Here is a 15,882-nt window from a genome sequence, read left to right on the forward strand (position 1 = left end):
GATCTGGCTGCCAGCTGATCTGTAGGAAGGAGAGCAGGAAAGTGAGAGCTGGAGGATGGGAAAAGTCAGAGTAGTCCCCACCTGCCCTCACACTCTAGCTTATGCCAGAAGACCTGTGACCCGTGACCCCTGACCCGTAGCATTGCCTTTCTCTTTGATTTCTCCAACTTAAGGGTTGAAGTGGCTTTATCCTGTTGAAAATCACTGTCCTCTTTTTAGCTTCTCAGCTCTTCTGTCACCTGTTTTACAAATTACTTGAATTAAATTCTCTCTGGGTTGAAAACTTAGAGCGGTTTCTGTTTTCCTGGCTGGAGCCTAACTACGTACATTATATTGAAAGGCATTTTTGGACGATACACGTGGAAAACTCTATGTTCCTTGATTTTTTTTGCTATAATTTTTTTAATGTGCTATTTAGAGGTGCTAATAAGGGGTTCATCCTCAGAACAGCAGAAAGAAACCCAACAAAGTTTTAAAAATCATTTTTCCATAGAGATAATATTTAAAATTGTAAACACAAAATATTATAAACTTTATAGTTCATTAGTCAGAACAGGGCAAATACTTAGCTGAGACTGATACATAAATTACATGCTAAAAAGAAAAATGGCATGTAATACCTGTCAAGGTTTAATTTATATCACACACCTTCTTTAAGGCCCACTCCTTCCACTGGCTTATTTGCCTCTGGTCTCTCTGTTCCCTCAGATCTTTTATTTTTTTTGTGTGAGGAAGATTAGCCCTGAGCTAACATCTGCTGCCAATCTTCCTCTTTTGGCTGTGGAAGGCTGGCCCTGAGCTAAATCCGTGCCCATCTTCCTCTACTTTATATGTTGGATGCCTACCACAGCATGCCTTGCCAAGCGGTGCTATGTCCGCACCAGGGATCTGAACCGCTGAACCGAACCAGTGAACCGAACTGGTGAACCCCAGGCCGCTCAAAGCAAAACGTGTGTGCTTAACCTCTGAGCCACCGGGCTGGCCCCTCCCTCAGATCTTAAAGAGAGAGAGGGAAAGAAAAGGGGAGAGAAAGAGAAAAAAGAAAAGAAAAAAAGAGAAAAATTCTGTATTACTATTTTGAAATACCATGTGTGTGAATCTTTGGGATAATATGTTGAAATCTAAATTGTCTACACTTTTTGTCTCCCTGTATTTTCTGCTATTGCTTCTCTCCTCTCTCCCCACCCTTGTAAACAGGTCTCCTGCTAGGTATTCATTATCCCAGAAAGAGGCAAAAAGAAGGGCAAATAGAAGTGGTCTGTGAGTATTTCTGGCTTTGTTTTATAAAATCTTAAATTGTCAGGGAAAAGGGTTCCAGGACACAAGCTGAGTATCTTAAAGAATCTTCAAAGGGGAAAGGATTTCCCCAAAACTGGAAAGAGGATTCCGTGGACACATATAACGGGAGAGGATAACAGAGAACGATCAGTGTTTCCTGAAGGAGAAACAGGTAGCTGGGAGCTGATACTGGAAGAGTTGCCCAAAAAAGAGGAGACCCTGGGTGGACTTGCTAAGGAGTCCCGTGAGGTCATGATTCTAGCATCCAGGTATGTCATGACAGATGAGTCATCACAGAAATATTCCCTAGACCTCAATCATCTGTACCAGGGGTTACACCAATTCTTCCTTCTGTCGACCAATCAACACCCCAGGTAGCCACAGTGACTGGTCAGGACTCGTGTGGGAGCCACCCAGAAGGATCTCTCCCTTTTTCTGTTCTCTGTACTTGAGCATGGAAAGATGTAAACTGCCACCACAGGCAAGAGTCTGCTGGAAAATACAGCCCATGTAGAGAAAGTGGATCCAAGAGATGGAGAAGGAGAAATTGGGTGTTGAAGACATTTGAGCCTGGGTCAAGCTGTTCCTGGAACTAACCCTATCACCCGATTCTCAAGTTATGTGAATAAATCAGTTCTCTTTTAGCTAAAGTCAATTGGGATTGATTTTCTGTCATTTGCGTTGGAAAGAATCCTCACTGATACTCTTGTCCCTAACACCTGTTCAAAGCCTTAGTAGTGGGGCATAGTAAGTACAGAACTCACCTGATGATCAGATCAATGCACATACATATGATATCAGTTCATTATGCTACTGCTACTGGGGGGGGGGGGCGGCTGGGGGCTCGGGCTATGGAGGGGGCGTATTTAATACTATCACATAGGAAGTAGCATGTCAAAAGCAAATGGGAATGCCCATTTTTGGTTAAACCTCCAGGAAGGATGAGGTTCTTCTTCCACAGAGACATTAAACCCTTCTGTCACCACAACAGAGAATTCAATGGGCCAAGCTGGGAACATGAAACATAGCATTGGCCTCTGTGCATCTCGCACCTCTTTCTTTATTGCTGCACCCTGCTTCCATCTTCCAGTCCTAGTCAACTAATAGTAGTTCCTCAAATTGCCCAGGCTGCTTCATGTATTAGTATCTTTTCATCAGCTCTTTCCTCAGGCTGGAATGAACTTCCTATGCTGTCTACCCTTCAAGAGTCAGCTCTGGTGCACCAGCTTTTGTGAAATTCTACCTGGTAGCAACACTGCCCTGTTCCTCATACCTCCTGCCTACATAATCTAAAATTGATCAGTTACTTGTCACACTCTGTACATCCTTCTATTGTGACCTATATGCAATTTTTTTTATTTCTCTCTCCCTCCTGCTAGATTGAGCTTCATGAAGGCAAGAATTCTCCCCAATTCATCTTGGAATTTTTAAGAACCTGTCCATTAGGTTATCTACAATTATCTGTGAATAGTAGAAATAATTGCATACATAAAACGAATGAATGTGGAAGCAGAAAAAGTCACACATTTTTATAGCTGGGACCTTAGAGTTCACCTAATCCTTGTGAGTCAAATATTTACCACAATAACAGGAATAGCAAAGTTATAAATTCTGAGAGAGTAGAATATTGAATTTCATCAGAACTCATCATATGACAGCATTCCTTATTTTATTCTTGCGCAAATATAGCAATAATTACAAAGTTTAAGAATTCTCATTCCTTAAATTTCGCTACTTTCTTTGTCTCTTTTAAACTTAAGACATTCTTTTCATTCCCTTTAAGTATTTTATTTCCCATGCATGTCTGTTAGCTCCCCGATCTATATAGCATACAAAGCATTAGGTATACTATGTATGTATGGTATTTTATTATAGCCCAAAACCAAAACATTAGTGCAAATAGCAAATGAATTCAGATTCTTAAAAGAGTCAAGCTAATTATCACTAGAAAAACGACCCTCCACCCACTTTATACAACCACACACACAGACATTCATATTCGTACTCTTTAATAATTCCATGATTTCAACGTCTTTGTGTAGGAAGGGAGTTGCTGTCACTTGAAAAGGTTACTGTAATGCATCCTGTTTCTTATAGACCTATAGGAATCTAGGCATGGTTAGAAGCAGGAGAATGACCAAATGGGAATTGACACAGCTCTGCATAAAAATGTAGCCAGTTACCTCCACTTAGGTTAGACTCAGTGCAGATTATGTTATATTTGAGGAAATGTTTCTCTTCCTTAATATGAACTGCTTTTGATAATTATTATTTGCCCTTGGGATATATATATGTGTAGAACTGATGGATGATCAAGACGAATGAAGTGGTAAATCTTCACTGCTACCAATAGGCAAAAATTGAAATGCAAACCCTAAAGGGACTGTGCTGTTAAGAGACCTCCTCTAGTATTACTTTGGACTGCCTAACTCAGGCTTTGAGAAAGGTATTGCTACAAACATTACCCTATGGGTTGCACTGGTTGGGATGGGGAATGGACCCTCCCTGAGATTAAACTACCGAGAGCTGGGGCTAGGTGGTACAGATGTGTACTGCAGAGGTATGAAGAAAGGCACTTTCTAAGAGGGGAGTAAATAATGGTGGACCTTGAGACAGGGGACTTGAGACAAGGACGCAAGGCTAGGAATCCAGGTCTGCTCTTAAGAGCATCTCTGTGTAAATGTTTTTTTCTTGTCCTTTTCCTTTGAGCTATTGGGAAAGTTTTATTTAGTGAACAGTTTTTCATCTTTCCTTTAAGTTATAATTCCCTTCCTTTGTTTCTAACCTTCAGTTGTTATTAAAACCTGCAGAGACTTGTGTGGAGGGGTATGGGACAAGCAAGGAAAAGATCATAAAGTATGACTTTCTATATATTGCGCCTCCCGAGGCCAATGTTGTGGTCCTCACTTCTGGCAAATAGCAGAGAAATGAGTGATGGCCTGCAAAGGAGCATGGAAGAGAACAAGGGCCCTGAAAGGGCTATAAGTACGCAGATAACTTAGGAGCAACAGGGGGGTTGGGGGGGTAACTTCTTTCCCAAAAGTATCAGCTTCCTGTCCATCTACCTTTAAATACTGCATCTGATAAATAAATGAAAAGCAATAGGACATATGGTAGTATATGAGGAAGCCATTTGGTTTAAAACTAATTTGGCCTGACCTTATTTTGCCAGAAGGACCTGACACGGCCTGTTGAGCATGCATTGTACATCTGCTTTAAATATTTACTATGTCCCAAAGACAAGAATGACGCCCTTAAAGATAGGGATGTAACTTCCCTTATAACAGCATTTCCTTTAGGATAAGCATTTCTCCCCAAACTAAGGATTAATTACTGACCTACTTGTGACCTTGTGACTGCTCACCTTGTGACCACCGACCTGCTGTGTTCACCAATCTGCTGTGCCAGCTAAGCATCTCATGATAATTGTAAAGTGACATTCCTAACATACGAGATTTATGCTCTTTGTTCCAAGATGGTATATAGCCACTCTGTACTCCCCACTTCTTTAATGGCCTTCCTTCCTTGGGGAAAGAAGGCCCTGGGCTATTCCTCGGATCTGGCTCAAAATAAACTCACCCCAATTTAGATTTATAGATTGATTATGGATTATTTGCATCAACAGATCCCTGCACCCTCATCTCCTCCCCACAAAAATCTGGCTATTTCCTTCCTCTTTCTTCAACTTTCATCATTTTTTACCTGGATTTTGGCAAGAGCTGCTTATGTTGTCTCCTGTCACCAATGGCTTCCTTGCTCTGGTCTGGTTCTACTCCCCATCATTGCCATGGTTGTCTTTTTAAAGAGAGCTGGCCCCATGACCTTCCCCAGGACTCTGCCAATACCTCCAGTGAAAACCTTCTTTCTGCCTGTTTATTGCCCTCAGGATTTCTTTTGAAAGTTGCACCTTTCATTTGGACACTTAGGTATTCAAAGTTAGTAGACCTTTGTTCGGTTAAGAGGTGCTATTAAAGTCATTTGTCATGCTAAGAGGATTCCATTTAAAGATTTACCCATTTAAAGATTACCCAAGTTTTTAGTATTGAGACAGATGGCACCACAGAGAAGCAGTGATGTCCTGGAAAATCTGTCGAATTTGTTTGGAAAAGTAAATCTTCACATAGTGATTGAAAGGCTTGTGGAATATGCTTCTTTAATAATTCTATAATTCCATCAAATATTTCTGCTCTAGAAGAATCTGAGTGGGGAGAGATGGTAATATGGGATATGACAGAGAGCATGGTGGGGTCTGTGAACAGAGATTTTGGTACAAAAGGACTACTTCTTGGGCAAGGCTCTTCACCTCTGCCCCTCGTCTTTATCATGTTACATCAGGGAATTTATGATACACACAGCCCACTTAATTTCCTGAAAGTAAGTTATTTATAACATTTTCAAAAGTTTTCCATGAAGTTAGGTTCATGCCCAAATTTCTAATATGCATAATGGTTTATAAACGCACAGAAAATATGCCCCTCTGTCCATCCCAGTAAGTCATACCGTTGAAAATTGATCCAGATATAGCTTTGAAATCCAGTCTGGAGTTCCCATTATCCCTCTCTTCATATCTCGGGTCTATCTTGATTGAACGGATAGCCTAAAGCTGATATATAGAGTCTTGTCCTCATATGTGTCATAGAGAAGTACATCACCAATGTCTTCATAAATATCGTTGATTTGAGATTTCTCCTCTATCGACAGTGATGTTATAATACATTCAACTTTGGTATTTAGTTTATATGCCTTAAATTCAAAAGCTCTTCACCCACTGCTGCCCACACATGCTAACAACTGTTCTGATCCCAGCAGGAGTAACAGATTTTATTTCTTAAGCATTGCAGAACTACAACCAGAGTGTTATTATTAGATGAAAGATCTCCTACTGGCTTTGTGATAGAGAAAAAAAAGAAAGAATTGAGATGAAGATAATCTAAGCTATTTTAAAATGCCCCACATTTTCAAAATTGTAATTCAGTTTGGTTTTCAAAGGTAACATATTCAAATGGCTCAAAATTCAAAAGGTACAATATTGTATGCAGAGAATAATTTCTGCCATATCCCTTTCCTCTGCTGTCTAGTTCTTTCCAGGCTAATTCATTGTTATAAAATGTTTGCATTTTCTCCCAGAGATAGTCTATGTATATACAAGCAAATATGAGCAGACATATGTGTTTAAGTATGTATCTCGTCTATTTTCCCTTAACTTATTTCGGAGATAGTTTTTTATCAGTACATAAAGGGCTTTTAAATTATTTTTTATGGCTGCATACTATTCCACTGCAGGGATACGCATAATTTATTTCACCAGTACCCAGTGAACGGACATATAAGTTGTTTCCAATCTTTTGATAACACGAAGATTTTGCTGCACCTACATCATTTTGCTTACGGACAGATATTTCTTTGGTATAAACTCCTAGAAGTTGAATTTCTTGCTTAAACCTATGTGTTATAATTTTTTAAAGAGTGTAATTTATTCATTTTTGAATTGTGATAAAAAATTCAAACGGAACAAAAGCATAGATTTTGAAAAGTAAGACTTCCTCACACCTCCTTTGCCCAACCACACACTTCCTTTCCTCAGAAGCAAATGTCTCCAGCTTCTTGTAGATCCTTTCAGAGATTTTACACACACAGGCACACACACATACACACCCATATGCACAAGAATGCGCATATAGGAGAATTTAATTTATTTAGGCAGACTTGTATAGTCTTTTGCCTTGTGGTCTACAGGGACCAGACGGCTCCTGCAAAAATGGCTGAAAGGATTCAGTGTAACCATTTACGTTAGGAACATACTCTTTTATTGCCTCATACGCCATCCTAATGTAAAGTGGTAATTCCACTAGTCTGTTCTGTGTGGAGGGAAGGGAGGCTATAGATAAAGAGCCCCCGCACCGTCCTCAGCCAAACATTGTCTGAGGAGATCCAGTGTGGAGTTGGCCCTGTCAGCCTGGTGAACAGCAGTTATCCTGAAACCCTGTCCTCCTTATCTAGGGCCTCTCTTCCTCTTTTGCTTGTGTTGGATCCATCTCTTGTACTGGATTTCCTCTGGCCCATGTAATCCTCTGTTTCTTAGTATTCTTTCCCCTTCTCCTCACCCTCCCCCTGTCCTCCGCAGCCCCCTGCGCCACATACACACGCTCTCTCTTTCAGAATATATCTTCCAGTAACCCCAGAGCAAGAGTGTCTAGGAGTAAATTTTTTGAGATCTTGTATTTCTGAAAATCTCTTTATTCTTCCTTCTCATTCAATTAATAGTTTGACTGGTAATACAGTCTTAGGTGGGAAATACTTTTTCAGAAATTTATAGGCATTGCTCTAGCCTTACTGTTAAGAAATACAATGTCATTGTGATTTCAGACTCAATTTTCTTCCTCTCTGGAAACTTTCATGATCTTATCTTTGTCCTTAATGTTCTCAAATTTTCCAGTAATATGCCCTGATGTGATTTTATTTTTATCCATTTTATTGAGCACTGGTTAGGACTTGCAATGTGGAGATCAATGTATTATAGTTGTGGGGAATTTTCTTGAATTATTTCACTAATGACTTTCTCTTGTCTGTATTCTTTTTCTTTCTTTCTGATAAATAGATACTTCCTGGATTGGTCCTCCAATTTTCCTATTCCTTTTCTCCTCTGTTTCACTTCATTTGGTTTTGCTGTATTTTTTGAGAAAATTCCTCAAATTTATTTATTTATTTTGGCTGGGAAAGATTCACCTTGAGCTAACATCTGTTACCAATCTTCCTCTTTTTTTTTTTTCCTCCCAAAGCCCCAGTACATAGTTGTATACTCTAGTTGTATGTCCTTCTAGTTCTTCTATGTGAGCTGCTGCCACAGCATGGCTACCGACAGATAAGTGGTGTGATTCCACACCCAGGAAGCAAACCCAGGCCACTGAAGTAGAGCATGCCGAACTTTAACCACTAGGCCATCAAGGATGGCTCTGTATTTTTAATTTTTGTTCATTTATATTTATGGTGGCAAAATATATATAACATAAAATTTATCATTTTAACTAATTTTAGGTATACAGTTCAGTGGCATTAAGTACATTCACATTGTTGTGCAACCATCATGATCATCTGTCTCCAGAACTTTTTCATCTTCCTAAACTGAAACTCTGTACCCATTAAATAATAGCTCCCCATTCTTCTCCTTGCCAAGTCCCCTGGAAACTGTCATTCTATTTTCTTTCTCTATAGCTTTGATAGGATATATGTACCTCATATGAATGGAATCATATGTCTGGCTTATTTCCATCTTCAAGGTCCATCCGTATTATGTATGTGTCAGAATTTTATTCTTCTTACGGCTGAATAATATTTCATTGTATGCATATATCATATTTTGTTTATCTATTCATCTGTCAGTGGAAGTCTGGTGTGTTTCCATATTTTGGATGTTGTGAATAATGCTCCTATAAACATTGGACTATCATACTTTTTATTTATACTATTATATATATTTTTATTTTCAAGAGTTCCATAAATGTTCCATTTGTGTAGTATTTTGTTCTTTTTTCAAGGCAATTAAATCTTACTTTAACCCTCTGAGAACACGAATGATGGTATATATGTATATAGATGTACATATATATGTGTATGAATATATGTATATGTATGTGTATACACAAATTTTTCTCCCCTTGCATGATATCCATTTCCTCCAAGTTACATTTGATTGCTTGTTTATTTTGCTCCCTCTTTTCCATGTTAGAGGCTTTCTCAGATGTCTTGTAATCCTTGATTTTCTGCTCTTGATTAAGAATGAAAGGGTAAAAGCTGATTGAGAGCTCTGAATGCACATACGCATATGGTGCTCACTGACTTTGAGGTTTACTGCAAGGAGATCTGGGAATGTCGTTTGTTGGGCTTCCTTGTTAGCAGTATTTTTAGGTCTCTCCAGCTGAGATGGTCAGGCTACCAAAGAGAAGTTCACCTATCTCCTTCCTGGGGGGTCAAGATCTGGCTGCGTGTGTCCTGGAGCAGATGCGGGAAGGGGATTGAGGGGATGTTTTCGGATAGAACATTGAGATCTTCAACTATGCTTGGCCTCCCTCAGTCCAAAATAAAACCACAGACTTATTCCAAGGCGGGGAGAGTCGGTCTCCCACTGGTGTGGAGTTGGGAAGGAGATCTGAGGAGCTAATTGCTTCCAGTCAGCTTTCACCCCGTCCTCCTTTAGCACTGACCTTCCCTCCTTCGCTTTCAGGTCCAGAGTTACCTGGGGCTACCATTTCTGGAACATTTTGAGGATTCTATTGTATTAATGGAGATGTTCCACAGCTTTCCCCATTACCAGCTTAGTTTCCACTCTCTGGGGTCTACTAATTCAGTCAGGTTTCATCCACCTATTTTCCAGTTTTCAAAAGTATGTTGCTATCTCCTCTCTTCCTTCCCATCTTTTTGTCTCTTTGAAAAGATGTTTTTGAGGGGCTGGCCCCGTGGTCGGGTGGTTAAGTTTGCGCACTCCACTGCTGGCAGCCCGGTGTTTCGTTGGTTCGAATCCTGGGCGCGGACATGGCACTGCTCATCAAACCACGCTGAGGCAGCATCCCACATGCCACAACTATGTACTGGGGGTCTTTGGGGAGAAAAAGGAAAAAAATAAAATCTTTTAAAAAGATGTTTTTGAGATTGCTTTCACAGGACTCCCTGAAGTGATGACAGTTAATGCATGTGTTCAAGCCTTACTTTAACCCTGTCCTGGCGCAGCATATTTAATGCCTGTCTGGAAAAGAGATTGAGGATCTCCTTGATTTGCCCAACTTCCAATAGATTTAGGGACTTAGAATTTAGTTTTATACCATTCACTTAATGTCATCTTACCAAAAGTTATCTCATTCTCTCATTTTAAGGTAAGATTTAGAAATTGGTTCATTTCTCCACAACTAAGGCATTAAAGTTGGACCTAAATCATATGAAGTGCCCGTTCTGAAAAGGCAGTTGACGTGTCAGCAAATAAATCTATTTTTTAGAGGCGCGATTTGCCTATAGACACTCTATGAGAAGGAATAATTTTTGAAAAGATTACATTTATTTACGATGGATTTTTAAATTATAAATGATTTGTGTTATTTGCTCCTCTAGGTGGTCTTTTTGAAGAAGTTTCACATACTTTCTTTGAGGTCATTGCAATTGGTCAAATTAGTGTTGCAGTAATTGAAGTGAATCTGCAAGGAAAAAAACTTAAAAATAAAAATGGCACCTGTTTATTACCCAGATATATCTGTTCCCTCTGCTTCATTTTAGTCATAGCTATTTAATTTCCTGAAACAAAAAACAAACAGATTTTTCACTAATGTCAGTACTGCAGAGCTAGCATAGGAGCGAAGAGCCAGCTGTACTCGATTTCGTCTTATGCATCATCAACAAAATTGGCAGCTAAGTTCTGATTTCAGAGCCTTTATGGTTAATGATGATGTACAAGCTGTGCTTGATTTTCAGATACAAGACTGATCTTTGCTGACAGAAAAATCTATTTTTGATTTGTAAACTGAGCAAATTTGATGCAAAATTATTGATGTAGGACAAACGCAGATCATGAAGATATCATTTTTAGACTCACATTTCTAACCCTAAAACCACTTCTATTTATTATTATTATAATCATCATCATCATCATCCTTATAATTATTAGCATTATGATGATGGTAACTAAGTATTTAACTAAAATTGCAGTTAAGTTTTGTGAATGAGTCATATACTAAAGAATGTGACTGCAATGAAAAGGAGCAACAGAATTAATTAGCAATCAATTTTATTAGCATCCCTGTTCTGGGTATAAGGCTAATTCAGAATCATATGTTGCAAGTGATCATGGGTAAAATCTTCTGACATTATGTAAAGAATGCTGGAGCAAATAGGTGTGAAAGAGGGAGAAAATGCTTCCTTGATTATAAGCTCTTTGACAACAGAAATTATATTTCAGTCATTGCTTAGAGCAGTGACTATTTTTTGAATTCATACAAATCAATTTTATCATACTTGCTAATGGTGTACCATTGAATTTTTTTAGAATCAGCAATAATGGCCTTGTGCAAAATTATGTAGATCTAAAATCTTCTCTTAGATGTTTTTTCATCTTGTCCCCATTTGGGAGCTCGCACCACACATATCCAGTTCTTTCACGCTGCCTGTTGCCTGGAGGTAGTACTCCCTACCCCTGCTCTAGTTTGCCCCTTCCTATTTCACTCCTATCACTCCTTAACCTTATAAAACTTATCTGTCCTTTGTCCCATTCCTTTAAGATTTGTAAGGACACACATGTTAAGAGCTTGAAAATGTTTGTTTTTTAAATATATTATCCTTCTAGGAGTACAGATTTGCATTTTTTAAGAGGAACTCTTGAAGACCTACCCTCAGCAGTTGAAATGTTACATCTTTCTGTCTGTCAAGAGTGGGAAAAATCCATATCTTACAATAACCAGCTTTTACATATTGATTCTACCCAGCTTAGAATGTGTGTTTCTGAAGCATAATGAGATAGAGATTAAGATCAAGGACTTTGCAGTCAAATGGATCTAATTTTGAAACTAACTCTGCCACTTACTAGCTCTTAAGCACAATTAACTCATCTTTAAGACGGGATACCAGTACCCACCTCATAGGCTTGTTGTGAGAGGGAAATGAATTAATGCATGTAGAGTGATTACTATAAGGTTGAGTAATAGTAGGGGTTCAATAATTGTGAACTGTTATTATTATTTATGTAAGTGATATTGTATAATTCAAATATTCTTTCTCAATTGTTGACTTTTCTTGGTTATATACATATATTTGTACATACATCTGTATTACACATACATATATATTTGTATCCTATAAAAAGGACATATAAACCTAAATAAACCAAGGATCTGTAAGGCATTAAACCTTGTTCAACTTTGTGTCTCCAAGAGTGTGCATATAATAATTGCTAAATGAATGTCAAATTTTATTCAATCCACCACGAAATGTCTTTGATTACAATATATATTTTCTACAAGGCAAAAATACCTTAAATAAAGAGAAAAGATAGGTTTTCACACTAATGTACTTTAATTGAATTAAACCGTCTTTTGTGTTTTTCTTCAGTAAGATAAAATGAAGCATACTTTTAAAAGAGGGCCTGTCTATTTTGTCATCAGTATAACAGAAATCTCACACGTTGTAAACAATAAACCAGTATCCTAGGGTCTAATTTCCTATCAAGAAACACATTAGATACCTTTGGATTACTAGCAAAGTACACTAAATTATACTCCGGGGGTCTTAAAGAGTTAATATCTCCCTATAAACTGCTACCTGGTTTGTTATCAAGGAATAATTTAAACATTTGGAGAATCGATTTTAATAATAGCAACAAAACAACAACAGCCTCAATGATGTTTGGCCAATTCTGAAGGGTATGATTAGGGCTGGAAGTTAAAAATCTTTTAGAAATGTGAGTGAAAACCTGTTGTTCAATCACCATTAAAAATGAGCATCCAAGAGACCGTCCCCAGGTACAGAGTTTACTTAGTCCTTGCAGTGAACTCAACTCAGGGATCTTTTAATTTAATTTTATTTTTTGCCTTCTTCTCCCCATAGCCTCCCAGTTCATAGTTGTATATCCTAGTTGTGGGTCTTTCTAGTTCTGCTATGTGGGATGCCTGCTCAACATGGCCTGATGAGCGGTGCTAGGTCCACACCCAGGATCCGAACCAGCGAAACCCTGGGCCACCAGAGCAGAGCACGCGAACTTAACTACTTGCCATGGGGGCTGGGTTCAGAGATCTTTAAATTATTTCTATAGACTGAGTTCAAGATGCTGTCATAATGAACAAGTGGTGAGTGACTTTAAATGAGTCTGATGCAAAACACCAGGCCCTCAAATAGACAATTCAATGTCTGACAAAATCTAAAAGACTGCTTGATTGGAAGCTGTTGACTCATTTTTAAACATTGCAAAAACTTGACTTACCCTACAGAGTGACTGAGTTTTTGGATATGGACATGAGCGGAGTAAGATAAGAAAACCTTGCCCATTCCCATACTTACTAGCATTTGCATCTTCTTTCTTTAGAAATTCAGTCAATGCGCTTCTGCCTATGTGAAGCCTTGCCTTGCCCTTTCCCCTTAAACTGGAGTCAACTTCCTGGAGGCAAGAACACGGAGTGTCCTGGAGAAGAAGTAGTCCCAAGTGTCTAGCTCTAGGGGAGAGCCATATACCATCCTGTACTAAACTGGGCTCACTTGAAAGCAGATGTCCTCACCAAAACTAATGCTCTTTGTCCCGATCACAGCAGTTCCATGTCAAGATCTTCTCTCATCCCTAGCTGCCACATGTGACAGCTGCAGACGTGAACACATACTTGGTAGCTTGACATCTTCAGTCTTAAACTGACTATCATCTTTCTCCAGGAAAGTATCAAACATCTATTTTGATCCACATTTCTACTTCTTGCCTCACTCAACATCAGAAGCCCAAGTTCACTTTGTTACCTGCTCTTTTTATTGCTCACAGAGCAAACCCAGTCCACTGCCTGTTTTTTGTAAATAAAGTTGTATTGGAACACAACCACATCCATTTCTTTACATATTGTCTATGGCTGCTTTCACATTAAAAGGACAGAGTTGAGTAGCTGTGACAGAAGCCATCTGGCCTTCAAAGCTTAAAATATTTACTATACGGCCCTTTATAGGAAAGGTTTGCCGACCCCAGCCTAGACATTCATTCTCATACTGGTCTGTATGTCCACTCATCTGACCTGCTCTTTCACTTCTGCTGACATTGCAAGCCCTTCCGCTCTGCCAGCTGGAGCTAACAGTTCATCATCAGCAAAATTGTCTGCATCCTTAACTTCATCTCTGAGTGTTCCATTTGCTTTCTTACTCTAAGTAAAACCTGGATGTGTCCTCTTGAAATGACTTCTGATGCACTGTAGTCAGTAGGCTGTTTTTCATTTACATCTTCCCTAACTACAGGCCTGACCCTGGAGTGGGTGTTCTCCATGCTCTTCAGCGCCACTTCCAAATCTATTCTCTTCCCTCATCCTTCCAAACTCCTTAGCTCTTTGAAGTTTGTGCCATCAGACTTTGTCACCTACTACCCCTCCTTGTCATTGTCGTCTAAAGAGCTCAGTTGCCTTCTTATTTGATAACTCTAGCACCTGGTTTATTGTCTTTTTATTATTTGCCATCATTCTCATAGACTTCCTTCTTACTCAATACCCACGTGGAAGATATGTCTAATACCTTAGACTCTCAGTTTCCAGACCTCTCCACCTTGTAATAGAATGATATTATTTTTCACCCACCCTCAGCTGCTTTCTTCTGTGGTCATTCTTTTGACCTTGTTGCCATCAGTGAATCCATCATCTCCAAAATCTCAAGTTCAAGCCTCCTAAACTGATGGCTCATTAAATCAAGTGCATGTATGCAAGCAATTTTTTGACTTCATTAAGACTTTCTGATCTGTTGAGTTTGTGACTGTATCACTATCAATCTGTCCTCCTCAGGTCCTCCCTTCTCTCTATACCTGCTTAGATTCTAAGATACATTATTAGGCCACTTTTTGACAACACCTTCACTCCCTTGTTTCTGCCTCCCTCTCTCACCTGACTGAGCAGCAACCCTGGTTACACCCAGTAGTCACCCAAACAACTGAACACAGATGAAGACACAATACCTATGCTGGACAGTATCACTTTAAATTCTGGCTATAAACCTCAAATGGATAGTTGTATTAGTCAGGATTTTCTAGAGAAACAGATCAATAGGAGATAGATGGATAGATAGAGAGAGAGAGATTATAAGGAACTGGCTCTTGTGATTATGGAATCTAAGTCCCAGGACCTGTAGCCTGCAAGCTGGAGACCTAGGAGAATGCATGGTATAGTTTCAGTCCGTATCTGGAGGCCTGAGAACCAGAAAAGCCAACGATATTAAGTTCCAGTCTGAGTCTGAGGGGAAAGACCAATGTCCCAGCTCCAAGACAGTCAGACAAAGAGAGCAAATTCTCCCTTCCTCAGCCTTTCGGTTCTATTCAGGCCTTCAGGATGAAGCCCACTGGGGAGAACAATCTGCTTTGCTCAGTGCACTGATTCAAATGTTAATCTCATGCAGAATCATCCTCACAAACCCACCCAGAATAATGTTTAACCGGATATCTGGGCACCTCATGGCTCAGTCAAGTTGACATATAAAATTAACCATTGCAGTAGTCAAGAGCAATCTATAAAATGATAATTTCACATCTTACCTTTACTCCTTAAATCTCCTAGCCCCTTTTACTCTTTGTACCCTCAGTTTATAGCATTGCTTCATAAATCACTGAGAAAATGGAAGTAATCCTATAAAAATTCCCTCATCTTTCCAACCTAAAATTGTCTACCCACCTAACTCTATACCTGTTCTTGTTTTATTATAGAGCAAGTGCGTCTGCTGGTATCACTGAAACACCCCTCCAGTTTGGCTCTGGCTCCCATTCCCCTCTCCTTCCCAGGGGCTTGGTTTCTCAATGATCTCTTCATCCTCTCTTGAATCATCGCTTCTTTGCTCAACTACTCCCGTCGTCATAAACCACCTCTAGTAACTCCTTTCTTAAACATGCACACAACAACAACTCCAACA

Source organism: Equus caballus, chromosome 18 (assembly GCF_041296265.1).
Source record: "Equus caballus isolate H_3958 breed thoroughbred chromosome 18, TB-T2T, whole genome shotgun sequence".
Taxonomy (NCBI): domain Eukaryota; kingdom Metazoa; phylum Chordata; class Mammalia; order Perissodactyla; family Equidae; genus Equus; species Equus caballus.